Below are 24,284 nucleotides of genomic sequence, written 5' to 3' on the forward strand. Positions count from 1 at the left end.
GTTATATCAAATGTTCAAATCACAGCTGAACCATGTTGTGATAGGACTGTGTTCCCGCTAAGAGCTAAAAATCACAGAGTGGAAATCAGTTGAGCTGGTGCACTGTGTCTGCCCAGCCTGCAAAGAACTGAACATTCCTAAGAGAATGACGTGCAGAGGTCACATTAAAGGGCAGATGGCAGCAAAAGGTGACTGACAGCTGGTGAATAAGTCGCTGGAGAGGCAGAGACACAACAAGCAGCCAGTAGGGCAGCCATGGAGAAGTGTGATGAGTCGCTGGAGGAGATGCACGGTGAGCAGGCAGCCAGCAGGGCAGCTGGTGGAGAAGCACAGTGAGCAGGAAGGAGGGTGGCGGATGGAGATGTGTGGCAAGAGCAGCAAGCAGCCATCCATTTGGAACAGTGAGCAGGCCACCCATAGGAACGGCCAGCAAGGTGGCTGGTAGGGAGGGGCAGCAAGTAGCCCAGTAGCAGAGCAAGAAAGGTGCATCTTCTCTCCACCTCCACTAAGGATGGGAGGTGAACTCTGCAGAAGCATCTCGGAACTCTGGATCTGCACTAAGGAAGGGCAGCAACTGTAAGTGGGTGCAGAGAAGGGTCAGACACATGAAAGGGCATGGGCGCACCGTGGCTTAGGGGGTGGGGAAGGCTTTGTGTTCCCAAAACACCAGTCTGGCCCCGCCCACACTCCCCCCTCAGAACACCTGCTGTAGGCATTCTGGGGGCGGAGTGTTGTTGCCCCCAGCACCTGCCCCCCTGTGCTCCGGGGCTGAGGAGGCTGGAACCATGTGGCCTTCTCCCTCCCTCCCTCTGTCCTCCGGGGAAGCAGGGGAGCCATGCTGCATGCACGCCCTCCCTCGCCTCTCTTCCCCTCCCCCGCTGCTCCGGGGAGGTGGGCACACACACCCCTCTTCCCCTTCCTAGTGCTCCAGGGAGACTGGGGGACACTAGGCATGCTGCCCCGCCTCCTCCCCTCCCTGTGGGGGGCGGAGCTAAGGGCCTGCTTCCCCAACTCCAGCTGCACCAACTGCCCACGTGAAAGGGACTTTGGATTGCTGGACTTAAGAACTGGAGATGAAAAGGACACTGTCCAACCTATTTGGGGGTGGGTCTTTTACTTGTGGTTTCTGTTTATGAGCCCTGTTTGTGGTGTTTTCCCAAATTAATACCAAATTGCTCCCCTCATTATATTAAAAGTTTCTTTTCTATGCTCAGACCCTGTGCATGAGAGTGGGGAAGCATTGCTTCTCAGAGGCACCTAGGAGTGGTGTGTAAATTTCCCAGGTTACTGGGTGAGGGCTTGATCTGATTCTGTGTTGTATCAATGGAAAAGGATTCCTAGACACTGAACCCAGCCCTCGTTGCTGCTGGCTCCAGCTGGCAGAAGGATTACACATAGTAAAATCCCACTTCTACCAGCTAACAGCAGTTCCCATCACCATCACACTCCAGCCAAAGCAAGGTATGAAATGAAAGTTCAGAACAGGTCATAATCAAGGCACAACAAATCCGTTTATCTACTCGCCCGTAGCGAGTAGATTTCAGCTGGTCGCCCCGTTCACTGGTGGTGCACACATGTGCAGTGCGGGTATAGCGCACGCACAGTGCGGGGCTGGCAAGTGGATTTCGCTGTAGTTTGTCAAGCCCTGGTCATAATAATACTCACATGATGCTGTATTTACCTTCACTGATTGGGGTTGCCTCTTTACTCATAACAACTGCCAGGTCCAGGGGACGACAAGAGAATAGAAAACATGGCTACTCGCACCAAATGCAAATACATTCCATTTCCTCTGCATTGCACTGGAATGGGTTACCTAGGGAAGTAGTGGAGTCTCCATCCCTAGAGGTGTTTAAGTCCTGGCATGACAAAACCCTGGCTGGGTTGATTTAATTGGGATTGGTCCTGCCTTGGGCAGGGGGCTGGACTTGATGGCCTTCTAAGGTCTCTTCCAGCTCTATGATTCTATGATTGTTATTACATGTTTGACTCAAATGGTTCTTACTATTCATTCAAATGGTTCTGGCTCCTAGCAGCTGCCCTTTTTAGGTTCTCACTCTTAAGGCTCTCCAGCCTCGTCTTTCTTTGCGTCCCTCCAGTTTTGCCAGCTCACTGCTGCCTCTTCTGAACCTGGTTCTCTCTATACCCTTCTCTTCTGTCCCTGTCTGCACTGGCCCTAATTCTCTTCCCTGGTCCCCAATCTCTCTCCCCTTCCTGCTCCTCCCCCCAAAAGTTGCTCTTCCTGCACTGTGCCAAGAAGCAAATTAGTTTAAAAGTGAATGGCATTTGTGCATGGAGAAGAGTTTGCTATTCTCCCTACGTGCCTGTCGGCTGCCTGCGTATCTCCAGATATCCTGTGTGACCTAAGGAGTTTTATACTTCATATATTTCCTTTTGCCCCAGTGCATTCACAGCAAGTGGCACCTCAATCTCCAACAGAGCTGCCACTGCGAACACGTCAGTTTCATGATTTTCACATTTTTTGACTTGTGCATGTTTTCAAATCCAAGCAAAATCCCTAATCTCCTCAGCTCCCTGCCGAAGGCCACTAGGCTGGAACAAAGAAGTCCCCCAAATGTCAAACATGATGAAAACAGTGAGGGGGGAATTGCCATGGAGACATCTGATCACATTCACGGCTCTGGGTTCCGTGCTCTGGGAATAAGACAATTCCCCTGCTCTTAATATTTCCCTCCCTTTTGAAAGATTTCTGCAAGTTCAGAACAGGAGATACCAGTAGAACCCTCACTCTCTTTCTAACAGGTAGAAGTGTTTAAGTGTTCCAGTGTAAAAGGGCCTGCTTCTGTTCTGTCACTTTTGTGAGAGGTCCCCTCTTTCCTTTACCTAGGGCTTCTGTTCCTTTCATTTCACACACTGTTTCTGAGCAATCTCACCAGCTCACACAGATCCAGGTACCATGTGCATTGCTGGTGATGGCTGACAAATCCAGGGCTGTTCACCACTGACCTGCCTCTTTCCATCCTATCCCATATTCTCAGCCTCGTTCTCACATCTCTTGGATGTCTTGTCTCCAGCTTCAACCAAAGGCCCACCAGCACCATCTTCAAAGCTCACTATAACCCACTAAACCCTGCCTCTCCTACTTATCCTCCCTTGTCAAGTGTCATGTTCCCCCTCTCCTCACCCTTCCACCAGTGTTGCTGTCCTTGACCACCCACTTGACAGCTTCTTGCCTTTGTGCTTCCAAGCCTCCTCCTACACAGCCCACTATGTATGGTACAACCTCCCTGAGCTCCACAGATCCCCCTACCCTACCCACACTAAAATGTCTCAACAGCCCACTGCAGTCTCACTGCTCACAGTCAGTCTAGTTGATATATCTCTATCTGTCATTCCCTTAACCCTCTAATTGTGGGTCCGCACATAGATTGCTGCTTCCTCAAGGCAAGGCCTGTCCTTTCTTCAATGCCAAGAAAGCATTTAGCAAGTAATGGTTGCTACTACACAGAAATTAATGCCACTCCTATTGGCACACATTAGCTGGTAGATTGCCCATCAAAGGAAAACCAAGAGAACGTAAGTGCCAGCTTTTCAAATTACTGCACATGTATGCTCAAATCAACCTACTGATTTAAGTGAATCCCTGGAGCAGTGAGTATTTTGGAGGTCCATGACAACTGATGAGGTTCACATATGTGCCTGAAGAATGCCATGTCTCAGTGCTAACTGTCAACCTGAGAAAAGCAGTCATACTACTGAATACCATCCATAGTGTCAGTGGCAAGCCTCATTCTCTCTCCTTCACTGAGCAAACTGCTACAAGGCGTAGAGGAGCTGTTGCAGTGATAACAATTGTGAAAGTATTTGTGGTATGTGCAACACTTGGTGGTGGCAACAGTTCTTGGCGACATTTCAGAGGCAGTCTGATAGTCAACAGAATCAAGCCACAAATTGCTTGGTTTGTATATGTATATTCTTTCTCTGTGTTTCAGAGAAAAATGAAAAAGCAGAAGGATCCCACATACCCCTAGTCATGTGAGCAGTCATTAGAACTAGCCATGTAAGAAAGAGTTCTCAGAATCAGGCTATATGATTGCTAAAATACACACCCATTACAGAATCATGGTGAAGAATAGGAGAATGAAAAGAAATTGAATGACTCATTGCCTGTAACAAATTAACTGATGTACTAGAGAAAATGGGTTGAGCTAGTTAAGAGTAAAACATTGATAAGACTTTTTGAGCCATGCATACTACATCATATCGGGCCTTATCTTTGTATTTGACACCCTCACATCTAGTGCTTATGTGAGAAATTAACTTGTAGTGTCAGCAATTCTGCTGGTCTAATAAAATCAGGAGCTCATATGTCTTATGAAATGGTTAGTGAAAATACATTTCATCAACACTGGTTCAAATGTTCCTGTTATTGACTAATCTCTTCCAAAATGTGGCTTTAAATATTAAAGCGTTTCTAATGTATTGGCAAAATAAATCATTGTATACTGCTTATTTTTTATGTTTTTTATGTGTGTCACTCAAAAATAAGTGGTCTTCATATTTTATTAAAGAAAATACCTTGTGTTAAGTGTAGGTGTGGTTTTCGGTTTGTTAGCTTGTTTTGGTTTTTTTATGGCTAAGTTTCAACCTACCAAAAATATTTATAGCCAATTCCTAAGCTTTTGAAAACAGGATGTTATTAAAGGAAATGGTGAAGAATGTCTTCTTATTGGTAATGTTAACACCACTTTTTATGGGTGGCATTGCACCATCATGGGAGGCAGACAGAGTTCACTAAGGGTGGTTTCAGAAGTGAATAACTGCTGATTACATTTTCCATCTCCTCTCTTCCTCTCCAGCAGTTCAGTTAAGAAACATGCTTTGCTTCTCGTATCTCTCCTATTTTAATCTCCTTTCCTCTTCTTTTGCAGCAGAGGGGGACATTCTCATCCCTTACAAAGACAAACAATTCTGACACAACAGGAGTTACCTTAATTCCTCACCTGGCCAGTTTTGGCAGTAATTCCTCCATTTACTCAACTCCATGGCCCCATTTTTTCAGGTATCTGACAGACATCATGATCCTATTACTCACTCATGGTAACTATGGGTGCATGAACAAGTTGGTTATTTCAATACCCACCCACATCCGATGATAAGGAGGACAATTAGATTAGCTTACTGGAGGCAAAATCAATACCAAACATCTGTGGGGCAGATTAGCCATTGCTAATTAGAGCTTTTAGACATTAATCAAATCAAATGTCTGAAGCTAATCAACCAATGTGGAAAAAAAATCCATAATGTCCTAAATCTACCCTTGGTTTTCCAACCTGGTTCACCTTGAGACTGGTAATGCAATTATATGACCCCAAAGTAGAAGCAAAATTTACTACATTGGGAAATGAAGTATATTCACATATGGCTAGTCACTCCTTTATCAGATCAAAGGCGTTGCCATATTAGCCAGTATTATTATCATTAAAACCGAGCACTATTAGCTCCTAGATATGGAGCAAGACCTTGAAAGTACTTTGGAATTTACTTGAATAAGGATGACAGAATGAGGCCCATATAGCAAATATATTTACAGATTAATGAATTATATTAACTGTTATAGCTACTCATTTTATGTGTGTGTAAACAGTTATATAAAATTTTTTTTTTAATTAACAGATGCATGTATATATGAATATTGCTCATATTAGTCATTTGTTTATATCCACTTAAATAGTTCTTTAAAATGCAACAGTAATAGGACTATATAATATTTTGCAGCTATAAATACATAGTCCGTATATAAACTCTCAGACTGTACATTTTATCACTTTAACCTAATCCTTTCAGAATAGGTTTGAGCATATTATAGGTTGAACCTCCCAAATCCAGGACTCTCTGGTCCAGCAATATCTGTGGTCCAGTAAGGTCATGGATGTTGCTGGACCAAAGAGCCCCAGGAAACCAAGGTCTGCAGAGTCCCAGTTGGGCCAGCAGCAGCTAAGCAGAGCAACCCTGGAGTCAGTGTCTGGGAACCGCCACCCTGGCCGGGGAACCCCCTGCATCAGTGGGGTCAGGCGGCTGGGGAGTTCCTGGCCGGAGAATGCTGAGAAATCCCTGGAAGCAGTGGGACCACACAGTGGCTTGGGAGCCAGAATAATTTTTGTTGTTATTTTTCCACAGTTCAGCACGACTGTTCTGAAATTTCATTCAAATTTTTTTTAAAACCACTTGGTGCCAAAAAAATGTTCATTTTGGGGTCAAACTAAACATTTTGTTTCATCTAGAACTTTTTTTTCTACAACATTTCAATTTGCCAAAAATGCTTTAAAACGTTTGGTTCTGGTTCAAGCCAAAACAATTCATTTTTAATGTATGGCATTGCCAGCAAACCAAAACGCCTGTATCTCACACAGCTTTTGTTAACGGTTATCTATAAGTATTATCATGAGAGTGAGAACACTGAAAATTAAATATTTCTGGGCCCACCTGCCCCAGCTAACTCCCTTTGTTTTTCATACAGAAGCATCCAAGGGAAATTTTGGAAGTAGAAGCATGCATTTGACTGTCAGTCTGGAACACTGCCAACATGGAAAAGGTTAATGCTTCAGTAAAACTGCCAGATTTCTAACTGAAAGGGGATCTTTCAGTCCTTGTTTTTTTTAATTCATTGATCAAGGTGATGATGGGTCTCTACTGTAATTTAACTACTATTATTATTAACTAATTACAAATGGGGCAACCACTGGCCATCCGACCATTGTTAAGTATGGCTAAAATACAGAACTTCCTGGGGTGACTTGCATCATGTAGTTCAGTCAGTTCCCATTATTCTTTTGTCCCTCATATGTCTGACATGTGGATGAAACCCTCTCCATTGTGCCTTTCCTTTCTCTGAGAACAAAGAGAAATTGAGAATGAAGTGTCTGCCAGCCCATTGCCACAGTCCATATACTCTCACAGCTGTCACTACGTAATCAAAGCAGCCTTACCCAAAGAAAAGAATAAATGGCCTATCTGAGAACAAATGATTTGACTAGAAAAGTTATATCATATGTATGGTGTGTTTTTAAAAACCCCTATAGCTGCACTTTTGTTACAAGGTCTGAAAAGATTCTCTTATGTTTCTTTTCCAAGAACAATTTTTAGCAGACACTTAACCCCTCACCTGAAGAAAAAAATATGCAGCTCTTCCACTGCGTAGATTTATTGATTTATTAAATTAGAAAAGACTCATCCGGCTGAAGGCCATCAAATTGCTGCAGCAGAATACTTGTTTGCAGAAAGTGGAGGTTGTTAGAGATATTGAACATTCCAATGTAATGTAAAGGCAAATACTGTGATGCAATGAAATCATACCACACAATTCAGTTGCTGGAAATACGCAGTGAAGCAGCCAGGCCCCTGCTGTGGTAATGCTGCACATAGCTATGTGACAATCTGAGCTCAAGATCAACAAGCTCCACTAAGGTCCCCTCTTAAGCCCACCCGTCCTGCCCATCAAGGCCAATAAAGAGTGCCCAAGCTGTGGATTCATTGTTTCTGGTCTCCTGGCAGGTGACGAGTGGTGGAAGACATGCAACAGGAGTATCAGTAAATAATAAGCAGTACAGAGTGAAATCCCAGACTATACTTGTGACAAAATTGGTCACATGACCTTACAGGTAGATAATGGCAACTCGGTCAAAGAGATGTAGATTGCATGTTAAATTATTTTATGGGAGAGGAAGAGATATTGTGCTATACACATTGGATATGGACTCTAGAGATCCAGCTTGAATTCTTGATTTTGCATATACTGTCTGTGCGACCTTGGTCAAATCACTTAATCACCGTGTTTCAGTTTCTCATCTTGAAAATGGGGATAATATTTCTTTGTCTGTCTTGCCTCTTCTAAGCTCTTTAGGATCAGACATTGACTTTTAGAAATTGTATGTATGGTCCCCATCACCTTAGGATCACAGTCTCTGTTGGGCCATAGGTGCTATTGAAATACAAACAATCAACACCAACAACAAAAAACAAGGGGCTGGGTTATTTTATGGCTGCAAATGACATTTATAGCTAGGCAAGTTCAGAAAATGATAAAAGTAATAAAGTCATTACAGCATAAAATCAATTCACATGATGCTCAGGAAGGAAATTTTCCATGTAGAGGCCTATGCAAATTATCAAGTAAATTCTGAACAAGGGTGGCGAAGATGCCTTCTTTGAAAGCATCTGGTATGTCGTGTTGACCAATCTCAGTAACAGATTAGAGAATATGGGCAAAAAAAGTTGATTAAATCATCTTACCTGACAGCCTTTTACAACACCGGTCATTTTACAGAGTTATCTCTGTATTGAGCCCTGTAAACTTTTGTCTTGCATTCGGGATCCCCTCTTAAATGGGTCATTTATTTAATCTATTAGATAATGTCCCTATATAAAGGGATAAAAATGCACTTACAATTATATTACAGACCATATTATGCAGCCATCTGGGTTAAAATAAATTAGGCTAGAATATGAACCACGCTTATCTTTATCCCATAACTTAAATTTGCAGGTAAGTATGAACTTCAATTAAACATTTTCTTTTGCTTTTATTTCAGTATAGCTCTGCTCTTTCTACTTTGTTAGGCCAGGAAGGACTAAATTACCACAAATCGGGATTTAGATGTACCCTGATACAGGTATTTCCAGCCTGGGCCAAATGGAGAGGTACTGTAGCTTTTCTGAGCAAAACCTCATCTGGCCAAGGCTTCTAGCAAACAAAGACCCAGCCAACAACAATTAGAGTAACCATTGCCTGTTAGGGTGCTTATTTTAACTTCAGTCCAGGTCTTTTGTGGTACACCCACCACTATAATTATGGAGTGAGGCTAAGGAAACTAACATCCACTTTAATTAATTTAACACAACTTTTCTAAGTGTAAGCCTCTAGTTGAACGGGCTACGAAAGCAGCATTATGTGCTGAGATTCAGTTCTTTGACTGGCAACCCAACCCACTTCCATAATTATGCACCCATCGCTGCTCCTTCTTACCAAACCACTCACTTCCTCTCTATCTAGCCATGAGTTCACCTTTGCCCAAGACCCCTCTGTGGCACCTCACAAGGTACAGCTCTGGGTCTTCCTGTTTTCCCTTCCATTCTCCTTTTTTGGTACTTTGGCAATCAATTTACACACTTGCTGAAGATCTGGCCTCTTATTTCTATACAGGCCCGATCAGAGAGGGAACCAGGAGGGTCATTTGACCCAGGCCTCAGGAGACAAAGGGCCTCAAATTTTGTCATTTCTCTACCAAGTCATTTCCATTTATTATATACCTTGCAGTTAGAGACAACAGAAGCTATATATACAGCTGCAAAAAATTGATTTAAATCATTGTGGGACCTTGGGGCCTTCGCCAATTTTTCAGTCACATCCAAGTTTTCATCTGTGTGACTGGAGATGGAGTAGCTTCTGTGATTAGTGATTCTACGTTATAAAACACTGTTTACAGTCTTTGCATAGTTTAGAGGTTTTGAAAGTCGTAATGAATTCTGCTACTGTAAAGTGATTTTGCTTGGTCTGAGGGTGAGTTTAACCTTTAAATTAGATGTTTATCTCTCCATAGGAGATTTTTGTATTCCTGTTTTTTCTAATGCATCTCTGTTTACAATAATCATATCAGACTTAGCTGTAAGCTACCTATTGGTCCAGTTTTAGATTCACCTTTAAAGGCATTTTTTGTGTGATAAACTTTTAATTCTAGTTGTTTAATAAACTTTATATCTAATCTGGCTATCACCCCATATTCATATTGATAATAATGCACCAGTTATTAGAGGAATTTATTAGCTGGAACATGTTAGCAGACCAAATTTCACGACTTTGAAATAAAGCTCTAAAGGTTGTGGTAAATAACACCCCCAAACAATTATTATATAGTATTCATTGTGAAGTACATAAAATTAAAAATTTGTATAACCAATAGCCTTTAGCCAATTAATGTATTGTGTGTTCCTGTGTTTTAATAGAACCCCTTTATAAAAATGAAATGAAGATCTGAAAGTGGTGCAAGTACAAGATAGTGAAAGCAACAGAGTGAAGCAGCAGTTAAAAGTGTAAAGCCAAAAACATAATTTCTCGTAGAAATGACACATTAGCCATTAGACAGTGACTATACTAACAGTGACACTTCTGATGAAAACTTTGTATCCACAATTGACATTTTAATGCCACTGTCTCAGAATGAGGAGGTCATTAATTAAGACACAGAAATGCCAACTATAGCGATACAGAATCTACACTTGATTTAGAGCCTGTGAAGGCAGAAACTGAGTACCTCGGAGATGCTGCACAGCAAGAGCAAGAATTTATGACTAGCACAGGATACAGCACAACAACAGTGGCATCAGAACCTGATATTGGACTTCTTGATAAGAACAATGTTGCACGAATGTAATTGTTTCTCAAAGTTAGTGATTTTCAGATTCCAAGCAATATACCAAAAGATGCTGAAAATCACGTTTTTCCCACTTGTTTGCTGACGAAAACTCTTCCAAATGGAGAGACCTACACAAGAGACTGGCTCTGCTAAAGCATGGGAAAGCGGGCTCTGTACACTGTGTACCTTGTTTTATTTTTAACAATAATACTTCAAATGATCCATCTGGCTGGAGCATCAGTACAGGTTGGAGTAAGCTGAAAGATCAAATACCTTCACATGAAACTTCAGTATCGCATAAAGATAACTGTTACATGGAAATCAGCTAGAAGAGCAGCACTAGCTGACAGTTCAATTGAAAACTTACTCCTGAGTGAAATGAACACAGAAACTGATAACTGGAAAAAATTCCTTAAGTGCATATTGAATATCACTTTTTCTTTCTGAATAGCGATTGACTTTGTTTGGTTCCAGTCAATGTATTGGTGACTCTACAAACTGAGACTTTCTTGGTATACTTGAGTTTCTTAGCAAGTATGACCCACTTTTATCAGGACATGTTAAGCATGTTCATAAATCATAAGAGTGCAGAAAACACATGCAAATCCATTATCTGTCTACCAGAATACAAAATGAGTTTATTGAGCTATGTGGGACATTTGTGCAAACAATCCTTGAAGAGATACAATATGCAAAGTACTTTTCAATTACTGTTGATACAACTCCAGACTGTAATTTCATTACAAAACTGGAAAAGAATTCGCCACTCATGTTAGAAATTCTGGAAGGCTTCAAATTAAATTTTAATGTCTGCATTGGCCAAGCCCATGACAATGGATCCAATATGGCTGGGAAGTACAACAGAGTCCGAGCAGTCCTTCTTGAGCAAAAGCCAAACTATATTTTCTACAGTTGTGGCAACCACATACTAAAACTTGTCGGCATTGATTACACTCAGTCATGCAAGGAAGTAATCACAGACTTTGGAACAATTCAGCAATTGTATAACCTCTTCCGTAGTAGTTCTTGAAAGTTGGAAATTCTGAAGCAGAATCTGCCTGTTTCCCTTTATGGCATGTTGACAATGAGATGGTCAGCATAAACTGATGGTGTTAAACCAGTTGCACAGCATTTAGACTCTGTGAGAAAGGCTTTACATGATCTTGAATCTCTTGCTCTCACAGCACAGGGTCACACTGAGCTTAAGTCAATTCAGAGGTATACATCCAAATTTGAATGCATTTTAATGTCATCCATGTAGATGAAGCTGCAAAAAATGATCCACGGAACTAATCTTGTAATTGAAGTATGCAATGCTATATTAGATGTCGAGAGGGATAACACGGAATGACTTCTTAAAGATTTCAAAAGGTTTGTGATTAATGGGATGCAATCTTTTCTGAGTCCAGATCAGTAGCACAGGATATAGACATTTCATCTGAGTTTTCCACCAATCGCAGCCTAACTTCTCAATCTGATGCAGAAAGGCACTATTGAGTCAATTGTTTTTGTTATTGTTGACTCCATCAAATCTGGTCTTGAACATCGATTTGAGTCACTGTGACAAATGTATACACATTTTGGATTCCTTTGGGAGTTCAGAGAAATAAGCAGTGAAGATCAATATTCAGCAGCTGATCAGTTTCAATGAAGGTACTACAACAAAATTTCAAGAGATCTCTGTGACAAGGTGGTCTTTCTGAAACATATACATTCCACCAACAGAACTGCTTCAAGAAATATTCAATCTCGGCCTATCAACTGTATTTCCTAATATCACAATTGCATTACGTAATTTCGTCGGTCTCCCTGCATCAATGGCTTCAGGTGAATGCATATTCAATGTGTTAAAACAAGTAAAGAACCATCATACTTCTATAATGGGACAAGAACATTTGAATGGGCTCGCTATGCTTAACATTATCAGCGATGTTGCATCTAAATTAGATTTGTCTTTAATTATAATCGAGTTTGCACACAACAAAGCCAGAAAAGCATTCCTAAAATGAAGAGTTTTGCTTGCAGTGGAAATTCACAATTAAAGTTGCATTTTTAATATACATGCTGTTGGTATAATGACTTAATTTTTAATAAATAAATGTCTCAAGTGTTCATTTTCAAAATTCTTTTGGTTTTAGTATGACCCAGTGGATAAGATGTTATGACAGTGCTGTAGCATCAATAAGCCAAAGGAAAAGCTTTCATTCCTTATCACATGTTATTTAATATCAGTTGAAACAGGAAACCCTCTGTGTAAGAATGTTATCCTAGCCTACCCAAGCCCAGACCAAAACAGAAGCACAGACACAGAAACCCTCACCAGCCCTCATCTCCTGCAAAATATTGGGGGGAGGGGAGGAAAAAAATGTACATGTTCAGAAGGAATTGGAGGCTTAATTTGTTGTAAGCAACATGAGTGGCTTTGTGAGATACCTGTGGGGGGGGGGGGGGGGGCGGGGAGAGGGAATCACTAGCAGTATGAATTTTAAACCAGGTTAAATGCCTCTGCTCTAAAGCTTTAAAAAACACACATCTAAATGCATAGTGACATTGTTGGTTGTGAGATTGCTTCCAAAGAGCCTTAGCAGGCCACTGGGTTAAAAAAACAAAAATAAACAACCTTACTGATTGGAGCTATGCCAACTTACTCCAGCAATAAAGTATATTTATAAGATAGACAGCACTAATACAGTTTACTGGCTTGCATCATTTGTACAATGCATTTACAGTCCACAAGTTGATGAGTTCAGAATGGTGCTTCATTTGCAGCCTTGATCTGAATCCCTGGGCTTGTCACCAGCGGCTATGTTTTCAGTAACATGCATAACAGATATGACTCTCAGCTGGCATTAAGAAAAAATAAAAGTTGTGGAAATGTCCAATGAAACTAGCATGATGCAACTTCTAAGGAGCAAAATCAGGAAAAAAAGAAAACATTTATAGGAGTCTTTCATTTTCTGGCCCCAGGTTGGTTGTTTTTAAAGCTGTGCTTTATAAGCCTGGAGTTTTAAACATCCACAGAGGTCAAACAAATTGTTTGCATTTTTTACAACAAAAGGGTTACGGTGTAGGGGAAAAAAAGATGGTAAACTGGTTGCTGAGAAACAGAGTTTGAACTTTTTCAATAATGTTTCTCCCTTAACCCACAGCCAATAAAACTGCAATTCTGTGGCAGGTCTTTTAGTGGTCAGATCAAACTAACAACATAAAAACAAACCTCACCAGGAGCCACACAGGGTGAGAAATTATTCCCCAATAAAACTACAGAAAGAAGAACAATTGCTGAGCAGTGGTGACAAGGACTGTCGTCTGGTATCGAAATCGCTTTATAAGCCTGCTCAAAGAACAGAGCTGCAATTGGTCTTTGATGTCCTTGTTCAAAGAACTTTTCACACAGCTCCCACCAGCAATAAGAGAGGGGAAGGGTAGGAGAGAGGTGAAAAGAAATATCTTGTGGCACCCTTTTATTTCCTAAAATACTACCAAAAAGGTACCACAGCTAACAAATCACAGTTCAAATGTCAAACTATGAGAACAGGTGCAGCAGACTGCAATTAAGTTTGAGGTAGGCTCTTCAGATCTGGAATTTCTTGACATCACCCAGCAACTTTCCAAGAGGAAAAGTAATGAAAGGGAGGTGTAATGCTGCAGAGTTAATTCCAATGATCAGCATTTGGAGTTAGCCTAGTCAACCCAGGTGTGAGCAGTCCCATTGCCAAGTCCTATCCATATTGCTGTGTCTTCATGTATGTATGAGTACACCACCAATATCACTAGGGCAACTCCTAAGGTTCTTTGTGTTGCAGCAACCTTTCTGATTCTTTCCCGTTGAACTGTGGGAGAATTTCTCTCTCCTTCTGGGTACATGAGGGAACTGTGGAAAGACAATGGAGAACTATCAACACTCAACTGTCACTAATGTCTGTGTCCTCAACTCCAAAGAGGAGTTACCAGCCTGAGTGAAAGTAATACCCAGGTTTAGAGCCACATCCTCAGCCAAACCAGCAAGCCCAGATTTCAAGCACCACTCAGCTAAGGTAAAACAATTGTGTGCGGACAGGAAGGGAGTTAGAGACAATACCCAAGCAACAGGTTGGATTAATTCTGTAGTGAAATCATATCCAGGATGGATGAATGTGAAAAATAAGTATATAACGTGATCCCAGCGAGGTTCAGTTTGGGTAAAGGATTGAATAACATCTCTCGGACTTTGTGAAAAAGAGTCCACACCTTTATGGAGAGGATGACAGTGCATCCAATTAAAACAATCAGATCGTGGATAAAATTTTCTAACGTGCCTACATGTCCTATTTTCAAACTTTATTTAGAAATTTAAGTGGCCTAGTCACAGAAAATTTTATCTCATACCACACACACCAGAAACATCTGGAAAATGCAGTGCAATACACCAAAAATATTGCTGAGTTGGAATTTGTACCACTGTAGGGTAGGAACATGCATCTGCTCACATGAATTCATGATCAAGTAGAGAAGAACAAGTCATGTTTACCATCATGCCCACTAGTGCTGGTTAAGCACCATTTAACCAGAACATGGGTTTAAACTGTATTTAAGTGAAGTAACATAGGCAAGTTGAAAGTCTGTTATTCTTGCTTATATGCTCTGAGCTTGATTAGACAACACAGAAGTAATAAAGCCAGAGTGAAACTCCAATTGTCCAGCATCCAGTGGTCCAGCACTCCCGATAGTCCAGGTTCCAGTTGGTGCCGGAAGTGCTCCGGCCAGCTGGACAATTGGAGCTGCTCCGCGCCACTTCCCCAAGTCCGCCGCTGCCGCTGCTGAAACTGATGAGCAGCGGACTTGGGGAAGCGGCACACAGCAGAGCAGCTGGGGTGCTGCCAGGTTGGTCCCGCAGCGCCGCCCCTCACCCCGCTGCTCAGCGCCTGGCAGCACCCCAGCTGCTCTGCTCCACGTCACTTCCCCAAGTCCACCACTGTTGCTGCTGAAACTAACGAGCGGTGGACTTGGGGAAACTGCAGAGCAGAGCAGCTGGGGTAATGCTGGATTGGTCCCACAGCACTGCCTCTCTCCCCCCTACTCGGGGATAACTACTGCAGTCTTGGGAGTGGAGAGCCCACTCCCCTCCCGGAAACTCTCAGCAGCAGTGCGGGGCTTCCCCCGCCTTCCTGCAAAATGGCAGAGGGTTCGCCCCTCGCCGCACTGTTCCCGCCCAGCCCCCGGACGCAGTGCGGGTCCGGAAGACCCGTCAGAGCCCCCCCACCAGAGTACCTCCCGATACTCCAGCATATCTGATAATCCGGCACCACCTAGGTCCCAAAGGTGCCGGATTATCAGAAGTCTACTGTAACTGGAAGCAAAAGTGGAGCTGTATAAGAGTCAGGAGGCTTCTGACCTTGTACTGTGAGAATTAAGGATTTTTCCAAGTCCTACAAAACTGTCTGAGTAGCCAACAGAGTCAATTAAAATTAAATTAATACCTATATAAAACCACCCTCAAAGCCCTGTTCAAAATCATTGTGAAGATGTTGCCAAAACACTACCACTTGAATCCAAACAACCTGCATGAATCTTGGAGAAATAAGGTTTACAGGCACTGCCCTAATTAAAGGGGGACCCCTTTTACTCCTAAACTCAAATTCAGTCAATCTGTTACTAAAATCTTCAGAGGGGTAAGCAGAGTTCGTCTAACAGGAAAAACTGAAAACTTAACAAATAGACTAGTAGCACCTGAAAGACTAACAAAACATGTAGATGATACTATGAGCTTTCGTGGACACGACCCACTTCTTTCGATGACTGGAGTGTAAATAAGCATTCTTGGATCTGGACTTCTAACACTCCAGTCATCTGAAGAAGTGGGTTGCGCCCACGAAAGCTCATGATACCATCTACATGTTTTGTTAGTTTTTAAGGTGCTACTAGTCTAGTTGTTGTTTTTTAAGTTTTTCCTGTTAATAAAAAAACATTAAAAACAAAACCTTCGGTAAAGCTGTAAAATGCTGCACTTCCTAAACAATGTCTAGGTACAGCAAAAGCTCAATGACTCTGAAGAGGGAAACATACTATTTACTACATCTACCACAAGTATTGTTGGGGCCCTGCCCAAAACAATTTGTTCACAAACAGAGCACAAGATTACTTTATTCTTAATGACGACAGACGTTGCAAAGCTTTTGCTTATTCCACATTTTTCTCCCCCTGTTCAAGGCACTGGGAAGGAACCGTCATTCTCTTGAAAGTCAGTCTCCCTCTCTTCAGTCAGTTGTGAGTCTCACATGGTCAGATATGCACTGCAGATCGTGTTAGTTTTATGATTAGAGCTGTCTGCTGCGAGACACATTTTAAAATTCATGACCTTTCCTGTCAGGGTTCAAAACCAGACCATCCTGAAGATGAAAGCCTAGCTTTGTCTCCTGCTGCAAGCAGCGTTCCTCTTCCATCCTGCTCTCCATCTTTTCCCCTGCACATTTACTTCCAATTATTTTACAGTTTGTTTTGCCTCAGCGGTGGTTTTAAAATCACTAATGAATTGAGGTAAATTAAAGTTCATCGGTATCTGAACCAAACATGTGTTTCAACTTTACAGACATGCCTGGCTATCAAAGGTATCTTCCTTTGTCAGGTAGAAGATGCTCTGGTGAGGCTGCAGCTGGGTAAAAGAGATAGAGCAGAGTTTTGAAGAGAAAGAAAACAAGAGGGAGTGGGGGGTGGGGGAGGGAAGGGGACTGATATATTTCCTGGAGAACAAACATTTGCTGAAGGAGGCGATAGCTATAAAACCATTTGGGGAGGAGGGGAGCAGGACACCAGACATAGCACACTTGCTGGCACCAGCACAGCAATGCAGACGCTGCCAATGGAAATTAAAAAGGAATGTGTTGCTCCTTACCACAACAAAAAACAGCAACAGCAAAATCCCTCCTCTCAGTGGGACTGTTGTCAGGCATTTTATTGTATCATCTTCCTATATTCCTGGCGTTGGCCTTCTCTCAAGGAAATGCATGAGAATAAACACATATATTCCTAATTTATACTTATAGTCCAGGATGTTTCTGCCCTTTCCCAAGGCCCTGTCAGGATGGCAGGAAAATAACAATTCTGCTTCATAAAACATTTTGAGGTTTTGGAATGTGTTTTCATTCAGGTGTGAAACAAGAATGAGACTTATTGAAAGAGAGAGATGCTTTTCTCTCTCTCACTATGGCACGGTTATTAAAGATGGCCTGGTAGGCATTTGGGAAACGCAAGTTTGAGGTCCTTCTCCAAATCAGGCAACCGCCATATGATGTAAGTCTGAGATAGGATGGACCAGATTAATCAGTGATGTAAATAGTGAGATGTGTTACATGCCTGGTATAAACTGCTTACAAGATGAACATTGGTGGCAAAACAGTGCAAACACCATTCCCCTTTGGCATTTGGTGAGTGTGCAAATGAGTGTACTCTTATCAATTTAGCATTCCATGTGCACCTAGATCACGACCTATCATAAGCAGGAATAGCTCCACCTGAAGTCAATAGGATTGCAGATATTTGTCCTAGGACTCTGGAGATTTTTGCACTGTAAATCCAAGTAAAGGGGCCCCAATAACATTACGCCCTCTTATGATTTGCTTTCCTGCTACTACCCAAATGAAAATGTCCTAGAGAGAATGTAATGGAGAATGACTACTATGCTCTAGATATTTGAAAACAACCTATAGAGAATTTGATCCTTGCAACAGAACTCTATTCTCTAGTATTCTTCAGGGTAGTTTAAACTTTCTATAAGAAATGATCTTATACCCTACTCTATAGGATTAATAACTATTTTCATGGAACCCTGCTACAACCTCTCACTAGCTTCATCCCTGTTATGTCATACAAGTACCCAAAATCCCAGGCTGTTGCATGGGTGTGGCTGTTAGGCAAAGTAACCCACCATCTGTGCAGACACCAATGAAATTCTTGCATAGAAATTAGCTACAGAGAAAGAAGCAGCAAGGACAGTGCACTGGCAAGGCAGTTTTCCCTTTTCTTGTGTGTGCTGAGTTCCAGATGCCTCATGTAAAGCACTCTGGAGTCTAATGCTCTCTATCCACAGAACAGATGTTGCATAAGGCAGCTAACAGCAATACAAGCTTCCCTGTTCTGCCCCGGCAAGATAGTTCAGTCCGTTCCTGGAGGGACCTCTACTAAGGATCAAAAAGTGGTCAGACACCTCCGCCCTTTCAATCCTTGGACAGTCTGCTGAGCTGGCCAAGGATGCCAGTGAGTGCCAGTTGTTGTGATGTTTTCCGTGCTAGAGACACATCTGTTGGGGATGGGACAAAGATAAGTGCTTAGATCAAGTGGCAAGAGACAACATTTCATCTTCTCCTTGTGCGAGATAAGGATCTGAAAATCAATGGACTCTGAAAAGCAAGAGGAAAAAGCTATAAAAAAACTAAAAATATATGTTATGTTCCGTATTCTGCCCCATATTAGACAATACATTGAAATCTAATGCAATAAATATATAGGTTATGCATCTATGCATGCGTGTCTTGTCTCTTCCATTTCTTCTTCTAATGGATCGTGAAATGTTGTTTACTTCATCTTATATCTCTTTCACCACCAGAGACTCAATTTGGGTATCTCAGACATCACTAGCAATTGCTTTCCAGGGGAACATCTTTCCTGTTCTTTTTCCTCTGCTGGTCAGAGATTTATCCCAAGTTGCACATTGATCACTTGCATAGGCTTGTTTTTCTTGTTTGTATTGTGAAACTAAGCACAGCCTGTGCCTCATACAAAAAAAGGAAAGAAAAGGCTGCCTAAATTTAGCACGTTTGGTTTATCATCACCTTGTCTTCCCTTCTCAGTGTAACCCTCTATACCTCACCTTCTTAGAGCTGGCTAAATAATGCAAATACGTTTAATTGAATAACTTATTTGATAAATTAAGGCAAATGTTGGCAAATATGTTATAGATGGGATAATATTAAACCAGTTCCACTCATCCTTCAGAAACTTAAATGTCTCAAATTCATTTATATTTTTTGGCTTAAACTGCATCCCCCAGTAATTTATTAATATGACAGTAGCACTTAGCCCCAACTGTGCTCAGGGTCCCATTGTGGTAGATGCTATACAAACACAGAGAGAAGGCAGCACAACCCTAGCCATAAAAAGCTCAGACTCCAATGCCTTGTCTACATTTAAAAGTCTCTGTCACTATTGATATATTGCTGGAGATATACTAGCAAATTCCCCTAACAGAGATGCTAACTCATAGCAGCAAAAGGGTACATCAGTGTAGTTTAAACCAGTTCACTGAAAGGAATAAGCTATACAGAGGCAAAAGTTCTTTTGCCTATATAACTCTGTTTGTATTTGGGCTTTTGCCAGCACATTATATTGGTTTATTATTTTTTCACAGTGGGAACCCATAAAATTATTATGTAAGCAAAACTTGACTGTAAGCTAGCCCTAAAACAAGCAAAAGGCAGCAGGAGTAATGGCTTGATTGCCCAGTGTAACATAACTGGTCACAGGCAATGCTGGGAAGAGCAAACAGATCTTCCGGGTCTCAGTGCTGTGCCCTACCCACTGCCTCTACTGTTACTCCATATCCTTATTATTCCTTCAGGTTTTGTCTAGGCTGCAAGCTATGGGTGTGATTCACCTGCTTTGTATAAGTAATCCTGCTAGCTGGCATCAGGTCTACGGGCGGGGGGGGGGAGGAGATGCCAGCCTTTCTGGGCTCTGGGCTAAGGGGGGCCCAGGCTCTGCACTACCAGAAGGGGCAGGGCCAGCAGCAGTCAGCCTTCAATGCTGGCAGGAGCATGCTGCACCTTCTCCACCCCAGCTAGTCCTTTGCGCGCCAGCAGCAACTCCAACGATCTGGGACTTCAGCTGCCACAGCAGCAGCAGCTGGGAGCCCCAGGTCCTTTTAAATTACCAAGGCCTGGAGCAACTGCCCCTGTGCTCTCCCCCTCCCCTCCCCTCCCCTCCTCTCTCCTCCACACACACACACACGTACACACGTTGGTGGGCCTGTTTGCAAGAGTATAAATAGCTATTCCTGGGGGAATTCTGTGCCAAAAATTCTGAGCAGAATATTTTACAATTCTGCATATTTTATGTGTCAACATACAATATAATCACTCCACATTCAATTATTCTGGTCATTTATTTCAAAATACCTGTCAGCAAGTATGTCTGTAACAATACAGACAACAAAAAAGACTCTCAGGTGTTTTTTTTTTTAAATAGATTACTTGCTGGGCATATTAATACAGAACTTTGAATAACTCCGTTGAAGTACAATACAGAACCATATTTGCCAGACGCCTCAGAGGCAGCAGCGCAAAGGGTCAGGCAAGTTGTAGGTAATGGAGAAGCTGAGAGAGAAGGAAGTAATTGGTGGGCAGGAGACTAGGAGCGAACCTGGAGAGGAGTTGCGTGAGAGTGGCAGAAGTATGGAACAAGTTTGTGGGGTTTTTGTGGAGGAGGGATTCTTAGGGAATTCGGGAGCCTCCACATGCAGAACATGGCTGACCCTTAGTCTATCCCTTTCAGTCAGGCATATCTGCTCCTGTCCCCATGTGTCTATGTACTCCTCCTATCCCATCCATCCCTGCACCTCCACTCAGCCACCCTCCAGCCCACCCCCATGTGTCCCTGAACTCTCTGCCCCCCTCCCCGTTTCCCTGTGCCTCTGCACCCCACTCCCATTTAGCCCCTCAATCAATGCTGTCACCTAGCTCCTGTACAGAGGCAACACTTATGGAGGGCATGTGGGGTCAAGTGTTCCCACCCCAAGATTGGCCTGCTGGAGATTCAGGGAAAGGGGATCCCTTTTCAAATTGCATCTGCCCCACTGCACACACATCCCATCCCCAGCGTATGCGCTGGACAGGGAGTAAAGGGAGAAGTGGCTGCCTGAGAGATCCTGGCTGGGGAAGCAATGGCAGCAGGCTGCCTCTTGTCCTACCCCACAGATAGGAACAAAGTGCACTAGAATGCTCCTGTCCCTGTCCCCAGCACCATTGCGGCTCACTTGGCCCTATCTCCTGCAGGGGAGAGGACTGCTGCCACGAGGCTCTCTCGAGCAGCTGCTGCACTGCCGAGCAACTAGCTTGAGCCATGTGAAAAGTGGCCCTGTCCCGCTCTCCCCCCAAACTCAACTACCAGAGAGAGCAGCTCAACATGCTGGGGAGAGGAAGGATGCAGTGAGAGGAGAACAGAGCCACAACCCACAGGTAATAGGTGGTGGTCCCTGGCTCAGTGCAGGGCTGGGTATTTGGGCAGAGAAAACATGTGGGGCATGTATATCCTCCCCTTTAGACTGTGAATCATCCATGTCTGTACCCCACCTCAATCTGTCCCGCCACTAGCCTTTCTGAACCCCGGTCTATGTGACCTCTGTCTCGCAAGGCTATGAGTCCTGTTGCTGTCCATCCCCCCCATATGCTTTGCCTCCCACAGGCAGCATAGGAAGGCAGCCTCTGCCCCCACCTCCGCTGCAGCTGGCTGCTCTGGCCCTTAATTGGCTGCCCTCTCTTCTAGCACCATATAGCTCTTGGAGGGCAAAAGGTGTAATTGCAGTGCCTCCCCCAGCAGAATCTATTTTCTGCAGGGAAAAAATCTGCAAGGGCCATGAATACTGTGCATGTGCAGTGGTGCAGAATTCCCCAGAAGTAAACAGTAACCACAAAAGCACAGGCAGTGGTGGCAGCTGTACAGCTGAGTTGTGCCAATTACCTACCATGGCTACAGTGATATTTACATTCACACAAGCTGGATGAGCACTAGCATGAGCATGTAAACATGAGCAGAAGGATCCTATGCCTACTTCAAAATGTAGATGTAGCCTTAAACGTCAGTTATGCTAGCCCTATCTGGGTATCCAGCAAGGGTCAGATCCATGGGTGAAGGGTATCAGAAGCAGGGGAAGGCAATGTCTCCCCAAACTGCCAGCCTGGCCCTGCCTACATTCTGCCTCAGCCCTGCCCTCTTTCAGCATCTCTCCCCCAGTCTGCTGAGCCTGTCTGGACTTCAGCCCTGCAGAGGCTGGAGCTGTGCTGCCAGCTTTCTGGGGACTGGGGAGGCTGCAGCCAGGACTGGCCATGCTCCAGAACCAGGGGCTACCCTCCCCCCATACTCTGGGGAAGGCTGGGGCTGCATGTCACCTACCTTCTCTCCCTGTGTTCCCACCAACCACACACCAGCCTGCCTCCTTTCCCTGTGTGCTCCAGCCAGGGCCTGGGAAGGCTGGGGCCACACATAGCGTGCCCTCTCCCCTGCTCCTGCCAGGGCTGGGGAAGGTTGGAGCCATACACAGACCGCCCTCCCCTACCCTGGAGCCACCTTGGCCTACCCTTCTTGCTCCTGCCAGGGACAAGAAATCTGGCCTCCTTCCCTCCCCTCCTCCATGCTTCTAGGATGGCGCTGCAGTGGTCTGCCCCTACAGTAGAGGGAGGATGCTCGGCTCCCACAGGGCTCTGAGAAGCAGGGTGGGGCCTCAGGCAGCAGGGGTAGAGCTTCACCCACCACCCATGGACAGGCCGTAGCGAGCTTCTTTTCTGGGGCACGGTTGCAATCCTCGCACTCAGCAAAGCAGATGCTGCACCCTGACAGACCGTAGCCAAGGGACAGCATTCCCCGTGTACTCCCAGGAGCATACTGCCTGTAGGAGCACAGTGGAGCAGCACAACTCTGCAGGGCTCCATACCCTAGTGCTTGTACCCAAAATGGCACAAATGCAGCCCTTTCGATGAAGCTTCTCTGCTCCACTGCACATTTACACCTAGTTTCCTCGTTTTGACTTTATGCCTGACATAATACGAGAATGCTGTCTATCAGTCTCAGTGAGCCTATTAGAAAAAAACAAACCACCACTCCCTACATTCCCCGCCCATACCAGAGTCTGGGGGCCAGACGAGTCCTTTGGGGGGGACCAGTAGGGGGTCTGGAGTGCTAGCACAGGCTCCCTAATGCTAGGGGTGGGGTGGGCCTTGAGGCAACCCGGGCAGCTACATTCGGCCCCCAGGCCTGAGGTTCCTCACCCCTGTGTTAGAAAAAGTCCCCTTCCCCTCTACATGCTTATGTGAGTCTCTTGCATAAATGGTCAGAAAGTGACAGTCAGCACTTTAGAGTCCTCAAAGGAACTCTCAGATTGCTGTCTAAGGCCTAGTCTACAGTACGGCAGGTCATCGATCTATGTTATATCATTTCAGCCATGTGAGTAAGTCAACATACATAGAACTACTTACCGGGGTGTAGTCAATGGCAGATGCTCTCCTGTTGATTCCGCCTACGTTTCTCATTTAGATAGAGTAACAGAGTCAAAGGTAGAGTTCTCAATGATCAATTTAGATTAGATGCAATAAATTGACCCCTACTGGATTGATCACTGCCCATCGAATCAACAGGTAATGTAAACATGTCCTAAGAACACTACTTCCTGCCCTTTTTGAGAGGAAGGATTACCAACTTATGCATATGCTGAGATGACAGGTAACATTAATTGATAGAAATTCTTCTAGATGTTGCACTATAGACATCTTAATTATGTGATCTGTGGGGTCTAGTACAATGTGCTTAGCTGCATCAAAATTGAAAATGAATAGGAAATAGATCTTGCTGCTAAAATGTGTCAAAAATCTTTAAAGAGCATTAAATTATGGTAATAAAGGAGAACAGAACTAACATTACAAATTAAGGCCTAATAAATGTCTGCAAATTCATACATAACTTTTTTCAACAAAAATAACTGAAGAAAAGAGAGTAAGAGCTTAAACTTGAATTAACCAGAATCTAAATGAAATGCTACCTCCATGTAAATATTAAATAATAATATTATTTTAGAAAAATAAAAGCAAATTGCCATGAATAGTCACAGAACTCTTGGGAGTTACAGGTCCTATGGAATAGCCACTACTTAATATATATCTGCATGGCTAG

General features: G+C 43.4%; 1 long non-coding RNA gene across 7 annotated transcripts in view; it reads right to left on the reverse strand.

Annotated features, from left to right (window-relative positions):
• Positions 1-10,519: 10,519 nt before the first annotated feature.
• Positions 10,520-24,284, reverse strand: part of LOC112545567 (uncharacterized) — a 246,728-nt gene continuing 232,963 nt past the window's right edge. For all 7 annotated transcript variants that reach the window (XR_016348848.1, XR_016348845.1, XR_012901639.2 and 4 more), the window contains one exon: positions 10,520-14,247. This is a non-coding gene — a long non-coding RNA (uncharacterized LOC112545567). The remainder of the gene's footprint in view (positions 14,248-24,284) is intronic.

Source organism: Pelodiscus sinensis, chromosome 2 (genome assembly GCF_052426305.1).
Source record: "Pelodiscus sinensis isolate ZL-2025 chromosome 2, ASM5242630v1, whole genome shotgun sequence".
Classification (NCBI taxonomy): domain Eukaryota; kingdom Metazoa; phylum Chordata; order Testudines; family Trionychidae; genus Pelodiscus; species Pelodiscus sinensis.